This window comes from Berghia stephanieae, chromosome 2 (assembly GCF_034508935.2).
Source record: "Berghia stephanieae isolate SIO BIC M18660-M18661 chromosome 2, UCSD_Bste_1.3, whole genome shotgun sequence".
NCBI lineage: Eukaryota > Metazoa > Mollusca > Gastropoda > Nudibranchia > Aeolidiidae > Berghia > Berghia stephanieae.
In genome coordinates, this window is record NC_088361.1 from 2,101,157 (window position 1) to 2,111,886 (window position 10,730).

Sequence of the window (10,730 nt, forward strand, 5' to 3'; positions counted from 1 at the left end):
AACAAAATATTGAAAATGCATTATCATGTCATGTGAGCTGATAATATTTGTGACACAAGTGGTTAACTTGTTAAGAATCAGCGAATTATAAGTAACCCATATGGTAAAATGCTGTAAATGCATAGTGGGTAAATGAGCGCAGTGATGTAAGACGCGGTAATTAAAGTGCACACGGTTTAAATTACGAGACGCAGGAATGAGGCGTTCGGGAATATTTTATTTTGCGTTTGATTAAAGCGCATGGTTTAACATTATGAAAGAATACAGAATGCGGATAATTTTTATAAATACGAGGCGCGTGGTTAAAGCGCACACAATTATCAATGCTATATTAAGAGGCGCGAGATCACATCGCAATGAGTTATATGAATATTATTATAAGCCGAGGGCAAAGGTGTGAGACATTGAATTTTTATTGACCAGAGTGTATATTGTTTCTGCGAATATTTTGATTATCATATTTTTCTCCTATCAATTTGCTGTTGTAATTGTAATCAATATTAACTGCGTGGTTTGAATTTAACATTTATATCATAAAATTTGTAACTGAGTTGAAGAAGAAGTTATGTTCAATTGTCAAATCTTAAGTGTGTAATCATTCAGCAATAAATTGAAATGGTAGGAAGTGCTACGATAACACCAATAATAATGATAAAATAAACAAGATCATAATTCATTAAATTAGGGATTTTCTAAGAGGAATAATTCGAGTTAATCAAAGGCAGAAGTAGTGTTTACACTAAAACATTATACAGTCATCACGAAAGAGGACACGTGAAAACATCAGTCATAACGGGAACGCTGATGGCAACGACAGAGCCAACTCAAACACAACCACAACAGAGGTCGGAAAATGTCCTAATCCCTTTGGTCTATCCACGAATACCTTGAAATGGATTAAGCATATCGACAAAACACTACGTCATTGATACGTCCAGAATCAACACAATCTACAGACTACAAACTACACAGCAACCTCAATTACATCGTACCTTTCAACTTATACAAACTTGACAGAATTCATAAAATAATATCTGTATCAACACAGATTTCTTCCATGAACCTTTTTATATTTACATTCTTTATTGAACAATTGGATTACTTGTATTTACTTCTACGACAACAATACCCAACGATGTACGATGTCAATAATTACATAAACGTTCAAGATACGATTGTTTTTACAAAAATGATGTCCAATTGTGAACAATACTACTTCCTTCATATGCAGTGGTGAGCGTATTCAAATTTAAACTTATGTCAATATACAAGTGTGCAGCACTCATATCTACAACTTATAAACATTGAATATTATAATAAAGCCTGTCTTAGTATCATTGTAAAAGATAAAGGCTATATATGTATATAAGACAATGCAGAAAAAGTATCGCAAAACGCCACATGAGCGATTTCCTTGGATTCATTATCGTATGATATTCAACAACCTGCGTTCAAATAACGAAAATATTGTTGACCTTATTCGACCCTACTACATACACTACTAGACTACGTTATTGTTACATCCTCTACCTGGTGTGTGGACTCACATCACCCACCGGAACTCTGCAAGATTACATCGTCTACCTGGTGATTGGACTCACGTCACCCACCGGTACTCTACAGATTACATCATCTACCTGGTGTGTACTCACATGCCACCTCATCAAAACTCGATCAACAAACACAGACAATTACAACACACGACCTCTGTCGACTACTACACACGAACTCTGTGTCAACACATGGCTGAGTTCACAACTTTCTTTTGACTTACTGGATAAGTCAAACTTCATTTAAATTCAAGATCTCGCACACAGTTAATCTTGAATTTTTACAATTTCATCTACAATGAGACTCAACGTATACACAAGACAACCACAAATATCTACGAGGAGAATCGACCCAGATGCCGGAGATGAATGGATTACAGCGACGTCACAAGACCAAGAAACAACCCAACAGGTTAAGCATACGTTTGCTACCTCTAGAGTCTTTTTTCGTCCCAAATTCAAAAGACTCGAACAAATACAACACACTAATTGCAAAAGTTGGTCACTTTAGTAACAGCCCACAATCACATACTGTGTTAGATTTTACTTATTTAGTTATTTACACTGTACTAAATATGAATAAGTCGGACAGACTAATGACTGATTATTTACTAAACACTAAATATGTGATGTGAACAAGTCGGACAGACTAATGTCTGATTATTTATTAAACACTAAATATTTGAATGTGAAGACATCATGGTGATAATTCGAAGACATTTACAGAGGAAAAAGTTTTTAATTAATTAACAATAATTAAAGTGAATTTATGACACTTGGGCTATTCAGTGACCACAACACACACAACAATGCAACACGTAGACTAGATACAATCACCTCAACTCTTATAGTTGATATATTTTTTTCATTACATGAAAACTCATTCTAATGGAGACAATGACTTAATTAACAATTACTGACAATTTTTACAGGATGACCATTCTCAAAACGAACGGATTACTGAGAAATGTGACCTCTGATGGATGACCACAAAGAACAATTTGATATCAATGAAGTTGTAAACTACACCCTGATGACTTAAAAAGCTTAAAAAATTGAAACATCAACAATGAACAATGAATGATAATAACTTCAACTTGAATTTTAAAATGATGATAATGCTATTATTATGATTTATTTTTAAATATTTTTTTATTACTAATTGAAATGTAATCCTTCGTATATGGATCTAGATGTCAATAATCCATTATTTGTACCACATATTATAAGTTGGAATTAACGTAATAATGTTGTTTAAATGGAAACATACAATATAAGGGAATATACAAGGTACTGGTTTTGATATGTCAGTAAATGAGTAAACATACATGGAAGCTGAGATTATCACCCATGTCGTATAGAGTTGAATTTGAGATTGAATAAGACAACGTGAGTATATCACAAATGGAATTTGAACCATCCTTTTTCACGCAATAATATTTATGTGTGATGGGATATGACGAGAATTAAACAATTTTATTGCTATGAAGATGGAATTTAAGGTGAAAAGATATTTTTTTCTTTGAACTTTTAATTACTTGATATCTTACTTTCGATGTTGTGATGCCTTAAAAAGTATAATCGATAAATATATAAATGTTTAATCAACTTTCGTGTTGGTAAATTAAAATTTTAATCACTTTTAAATGATAGATACCTTACTGTTGATGTTGTAATTTGAAAGAAAGAAAAATCTATAATCGATATATATATATATCTATTTAGATGTTGTAATCAAATTTGATGTTTGTGAATTTATCAATGTTGTAATACTATAAAACCTATAATTGATATATATGAATGTTGTAATCAACTTTGGTGTTTTTGAATTTAAAGTTTAAAGTTTTTAAATATTTAACTGGTATAAGTATTATCATTTTAAACATTTATTTATTACATTTTAGTTGGACATTACATATATATTTAATCTCTCACTGTAATTTTTTTGAATTGAAATTGTTTTAAAGTCAATTTAAATTCTAAGGGTTGTTACTGGACCAATTTCTTGAGTAATTGTACTTTAGAGCCTGTAATGTTGTAAAGTGTCATTGTTTTACATGTGAATAGTGAAATATTGATATTTGGAACATTTTTATATAAAGTATTCGTTATTTATAGATGTTAATAAATGTGGATATTTCCATGTCCAAAAGATAGAAAATCAATTCAAAAAGACGTTCTAATAAATCACTCTATTGTTGAAGAAAACGTTTTTACTTGATGGGAGAGCTCAACAATAAAGAAGGAAAGAAAAATATTTTCAGAAAAATTATACAGAGGGACAAGAATGGGAGAGAAAAAAAAAACAACATATCAAGTCGGTTAAAGATGAAAATGGAAGTGTTATAGGGCAAAGATAACGAGATTCGAGCACGATGGAAAACATTACGAACACCTCATGAATGAAGAAAATGATAAGGTGAAGAGAAGTGCAGCTATACAACCTAAATAAAAGGTAGAAGATTAGATAAACAAGAACGAGATATTATGGTGAGCCAGTGCGCAGGAGGAAAAAGGGGAGAGCAGTTGGACCAGACGAGACACCAGCGGAAGTCTGGACATTCCTTGGAAACGAAGGGTGAAATTTCCTGGTATGGTTGATCAACAAAATCTTACAGAAAGAGGAAGAAAAAATACCAGAAGAATGGACAAATAGTACGCTGGTTCGCATGCACGAAAATAAGGGAGATTTTCAAGAATGTCGCAACTAAAGGGGCATCAAGTTGATGAGCCACACAATGAAGATATGGGAGATATTAATTGATAAGATGATCAGAAAAGATGAAGACAGAAGTGAAGAGCAGTTTGTGCTTGTAAAAGTACAATGGATGCTATATTTTCTTTAAAAGTGATCGCAGATAAGTATAGGAGAAGCAAAGAAAATTACGTTGTGTTTTCATAGACCCAGAGAAACCCTGTGATAGGTTCCCAAGATAAGAAATGTGGCAAAAGGGTAACAGTAACAGAGAGATACATCAAAGTTATCCTGGATCTGTATGGAGCTCTTACTAGACAGTGGCAAGGATAGCTGTTGACCCAATGTAAGAGTAGGACTACATCAAGGATCTACACTGCTGTTTGCAATAGTAATGGACGCACTTACAGAAAAGATTCGGCGAAAGCACCATGGAATATGATGTATGCAGACGACGCGGTACTTTTGACTGACACAAAAGGTGAGGCTGAAATGGAGCTGGAGTTCTGGAGACTGGTGTTGGAAATGAGGGGACCAAGGGTAAGCAGATCAAAAACAGAAATACATATATTATTTTTGTATATTGGACAACAGTTACCAGGACCACCAATAACGATAGGAGAAGAGGATGTGACGGAGACAATTCAATTTAGATACTTAGGAGCACAATGAGATGGAGGTTTAGAAGATGATCCAGACAGGCTGGAATAATTATGTCATAAATTAAAAAATAATAATCAAATTCCACAATAATCTATCTCAGCGTATAACTGTCTTGATCCCTAGGTACTTGTGTCTATATAAGTTGTTAAATATAGCCATTCTTCTTAAAATGAACCAGAGATTATCTGGAGTAGACACCAGTGAGGAGTGAACCAAGGACTTTATGTTTACACCCTGTAATCCTCGCCATCCACTTTCCATAGTCCTGTGCTCACTCAGCACTGGTGCCCATCTCAGGTAGTCTAGTTATTACATTTCACTGATGTCCTTCTTTCATTTGGTGGAGTGTGAACCCGAGACTATCTGGAGCGGACACCGCTGAGGAGTGTACCTGGAACAACATGTCTACATCCTAAAATCTTGGCAATCCAACTTCCCCACTGTTGCACATCTCATGTATTCTAGGGATTACTTTCCACTGGTGTCCATATCTCATTTGTCCCGGGTGTATACTCTAATGGTGTCTGTTTTTTTATAGTCCCGGGTTTGCTCCCCACCAGTGTCTACCAATTATGGGAGTACCGGATTCTCTCCCAACTGGTGTCCACCTCTTTCAGTTTTGAGTTTCAATTATCTCAGAAAATGCAGACGAGAGCCAGTTGATAGCATTTGGCCCCAATTTCTTTATCATGTCCGGGTACACTTCGTCTACACCGGCTGCCTTTCCTGCTTTCATTTGTTTTATGGCAGTTTCTGTTGCAGCTGTCAATATTGGTAAGACTGAAAAGCTATATTCTGGTAGGCTGTTGTATATTTCTTGGTATTAATGTCTAATGTCACGTTAGAATTTATGATTTGGAGTGTGCGTGCTTCGTTGTTTTATTTGTTGCGCTATTTTTACCACGCTTATGGGTGATGCACTGGGGTTTGACTTTGGCTTATCTGGATTGAGTTTATTCAAAAGGTTCCAGGCATGTCTGCTCGATCTACCAAAGTCGAGGTTTTCTGTCATTTCCATCCATTTTTGTTTTCTTCCTTCTTCAAGTGAAATTAGTAGCTCATCAGCAACATTTTGATCTTGAGTTTTTTCATATTCTTCTAATATTTCTTGGCTTTTATTAGAGTTTGAGGTTGTTCTGATTTGTCCAAGATGAGATCGTTTCACCATTTTTATGGAAACAACCAATATCCGTCTAACTGGAAACAAGCAAAGGTCTTAGCCATCCTGAAACCAAACAAACCAGCTGAAGATCCAGCCAGCTACCGACCAATATCCCTTCTCTGCTGCTTCGTTAAATTGTTAGAGAGAATAATGCTCACAAGACTATCTCCTAAATTTGACAACAGCATCCCACCAGAACAAGCAGGCTTCAGACCAAACAGAGATACTACAGAACAAGTGCTGGCACTGACATCCTACATAGAAACAGGATTTGAACAGAAAATGAAGACAGGGGATGTATTTATCGATCTCTCAGCTGCATATGATACTGTATGGCACACAGGCCTCATGTTTAAACTGTCAAAAATAATAGACTGTAGAAAAACACTAAAACTGCTGAACAAAATGGCCGGAAAAAAGAAGCTTCTCTGTATGCCTAGGTAATAACACCAGCAAAACTAGGATAATTAGGAATGGCGTCCCACAGGGATCAGTCCTCGAGCCTCTTCGACATCTACATCAGCGACCTTCCTGAAACAAGATCCATGAAGTTTGGATATGCAGATGACATAGCCATTGCCTTGAAGTCAAAGAACAAAACAAGAAATACAATCAGTACTTAGTCAAGATTCAGACACTCTACACCAATACTTCAAAACATGGTTCCTGAAGATGAACACTACAAAAACAGTGTCAACCATGTTCCACCTCAACAATGCAAAATCAAAGGACCAACTTAAAGTAACTATAAATGACACCATTCTACCCTATGATGCTAAACCAAAATACCTAGGGGTCACTCTGGATAGGTCACTGACCTATAAACACCATCTGGAGAACACTGCACATAAACTACAACGACGAAACAACATCATACGGAAACTCGCTGGTACATCCTGGGGAGCCCCTCCAAAAGTCCTAATAACATCATCACTAGCCCTATGCTATAGCGTCGCTGAATACTGTGCCCCGGTTTGGACTCGCAGTGCCCATGTTCATAAAGTGGACACTCTACTTAATGATACTATGAGAACCGTCTCGGGAGCCCTAAAATCCACACCAATAGCATGGCTACCAACCCCTCCGTAGAGAAGAAGCAACACAAAAACAACATGAGCGCCTTGACAACATCTCATACACAACACCGCTCAAACAAGTCACGGAAATGGCACCAAAAACCTCACGCCTTAAATCAAGGAAACCTTTTTATGGCTAAAAATTAGAAGATTTCGATATCGCCGAGACCCGGAGAAAGGAATGGACTGACTGCCCGCCAAAGGGTAGCGCAATAATCAACGACCCCCTCTATCCAACCACTGCCGGGATTCCACAAGCTGACAAGAAAGCAGTGGGTACATGCAAACAGGATCAGATCCCGACACGACAGGACAGCGACAAACCTGTACCGCTGGGGCTACCGAGATTCGCCCAAGTGCACAGCATGTTGAGGTGCCAAACAAGATATGGACCACTTGGTCCTGCACTGCCCGTCCACAGCCGTGCCAGGGGGCTATGATACCGTCCATCAAGGAGGACAAAAATACATGGACTGGAGTGAAACGGTTCACTTGGAGGTGTAACCATAAGAAACTAATTAGTTCTGAGTTCACTCCCCACTAGTGCCCACCTCCCATAGTCTCTGGTTCACTCCCCATTGGTGCCCACCTCTCACATTGCTGGGTTCACTCCCCATTGGTGCCTGTCTCCCATAGTCTCTGGTTCAATCCCCACTGGTGTCCACCTCAGTCAGTTCTGGGTTAACTCCCCATCGGTGGCTACCTCCCATAGTCTCTATACCTTCCACACAAATTACTACATTGTTCACTATGAAAATACAAAAAATGATTAAGTTTGCAGACGATTCAGTTATTCGGGATTTTATTCGTGACTCAGAGTTACTTTGAGGAGGTGTCAAAATTTGTAAACTGGTGTAAGGATATTTTTTATTACTTAATGTTAAAGAAAAACAAAAGAGATCATAATTGATTTTCGACTAAACAAAAATCTCTTAGTGCCCCTAAGAATTGAGAATCAATTTGTAGAAATTGTTGATTCCTATCAGTATCTAGGATTTACCATTGGTAACAAGCTGAACTGGCCTTTGCATGTAAATAATATTTGTTCAAAACTTAGTTCCAGATTATTTTTCCTTCGAAAACTAATTTCTTTTCGCGATACAAAATAAATCCTTAATTTGTTCTATTTGTCAATGGTTCAAAATGTTATAACATTGGAATCAGTTGCTGGGGTGGGCTGGGGTCATCACTGCTGGGGATAGAGAAAGAATAGATAAAATTGTAAGAAGAGCCGAAAACATGGCGCAGTCCACCCTGTCTACACAAAATATTCTCTATGAAGAATATTCATATAAAAAAGTTTTGAACACCTTGAAAGAGAAACAACATCCTCTATTTTTAGATAAAACGTCAGGTAGATCAGGCAGGGTGAAAAGTTTAAAATCCAGAACAGAACGTTAAAAAACATCCTTTGTACCCTCTACATCAATGTGACTTTCTCGAAGTGGCTTTAAGATGGAGATCAAGGACAGTGCCGGGTGACAGTGGGTGTGAATAATATATTATACTTAATTATAGAGAATAAAAGGGTACGCAATTAGAGTCAATTGTGTGTAATGCAAGCATTCTATGTACCCTTTTATCTTGATATTTTTCACATCAATTTCTATAATTTCGCACATCATTTTGTTCAGGATAAAACAAACTTTCATTTGATAAAACCAAATGTTGTGAAAAGTCGTGCAATTATTTTGCTCTTGAGTATTATTCTATAATCAGTAGTATCTAGACGTCTATACATATTATTTACGCATTTGAAATGCAAATAATCAGATGTGTGTGTGTGTGTGTGTGTGTGTGTGTGTGTGTGTATGTGTTGATTTGTTTTGGTTTTTTTTTTTTGTTTGTTTTGTTTTGTTTTATTTTGTTTTGTTGTGGGATTTTTTTTTCGTTTGCTTGTTCCCTTTGTCCGTTTTGTTTTTTTTGTTTTGTTGTGTTTTATATTATTTCATTTCTGTTTAGTTTTATTTTGTTTTGATTTGTCAGTTGTTAGTTTCAGACTAGAGGTACAGAAAGACACATTGTTTTTCTTCGTTTCAGACTAAACACATAGGCGGATTGCTCTTGTTAATGTGAGACTAGAGATAGAGAAAGTTTCTTTTTGCTAGTTTCAGACCAGAGACAAATGTAGGTTGCTTTTGTAAGCTTCAGAATAGAGATATAACCGGTAGATCGTTCTTGTTAGTTTTAGACTAGAGACACTGATTAATTTCATATGTTAGTTTCAGGCTAGAGACACAGGTGGATTTCTTATGTTAGTTTCAGACTAGAGACACTGATTAATTTCATATGTTAGTTTCAGACTAGAGACACAGATGGATTTCTTAGGTTAGTTTCAGACAAGAGACCCTAATTAATTTCATATGCTAGTTACAGACAAGAGACACAGATGGATCTCTTATGTTAGTTTCAGACAAGAGACACTGATTCATTTCATATGTTAGTTACAGACAAGAGACACAGATGGATTTCTTAGGTTAGTTTCAGACAAGAGACACTGATTCATTTCATATGCTAGTTACAGACTAGAGACACAGATGGATTTCTTATGTTAATTTGAGACTAGAGACACAGGCTGATTGCTCTTGTGTGTTCCAGATTAGAGACACGAGTAAATTGTTCTCATAAGCTTCAGATCGTGTCCCTGATTCCATTGTACTACACAAACGAAAGCATTGATAATTCTGATAGGAAGACATTTCATTATAAGTGTTCCACATGAGGGCTGTCAAATGTTCAGGGGGGGGGGGAGGGGGGGGGATAATATCTTTTGGATGAGGGTGGGTGGGGGGGGGGTATAGCCTAAACCAAAGGGTTTCCTCTTGAAGGAAATTTAACAAATTATAAAAACAAAGCTAGTTGCCTTTCATGCTGTTAGAAAAGTAGCTAGAAAGTTTTATACAGATATATTAACAAGCAAAACTTCACTAAACACTAAACATGTCATTCGGGGATCTCTCTATTACCCCCTTCCCAATCAACCTTTTGTAAATTTTTTTCTCAATAACCCACTGGCTAACATCCCGGTAATGTTGTCACTTATCCCAAGAAGTGGGTTTATGTGGTGACTACTGTAGTTGATAGATTTCGTTTTGTGTCTAAGTCTAAGGCAATGAAGGTTCAAATTAATGCCCTGTAAGATGAATTGTTTTATTATCTAAGTGTGCTACAACAATGCCTTTGTCCGATCCTATTTCGTGTTACAACTATCTAGTGCTAATTCCCTTGCTCCAATTAATTAAACTTTATCTAATTTGATTCTATTTGTCTGTACCTTTATTCAGATTTTCTTGTTCACTACTGACGACATCCGATTTGAACTGATAAAGTCAAGTTTTGCATCTCGTGTAAAACCAGTCTTTGTTATTCGGCCCGTCTTATCTCTACAACTCTTGGTCGTGCCAGTTCGCACGTTTCAACAATAAAATAATTTGATTTCATTAAACTTCCGCTGCCGAACAGTTTTTATTTGTATAAATAATTACAACTGTTCTAGTCACAAACAAATCGTCGGTTTATGGATAGTTCCAATTAACACGAAACAAAGACTTTGTAAACAATTTTTGTGACTGTGCCATAAGGAA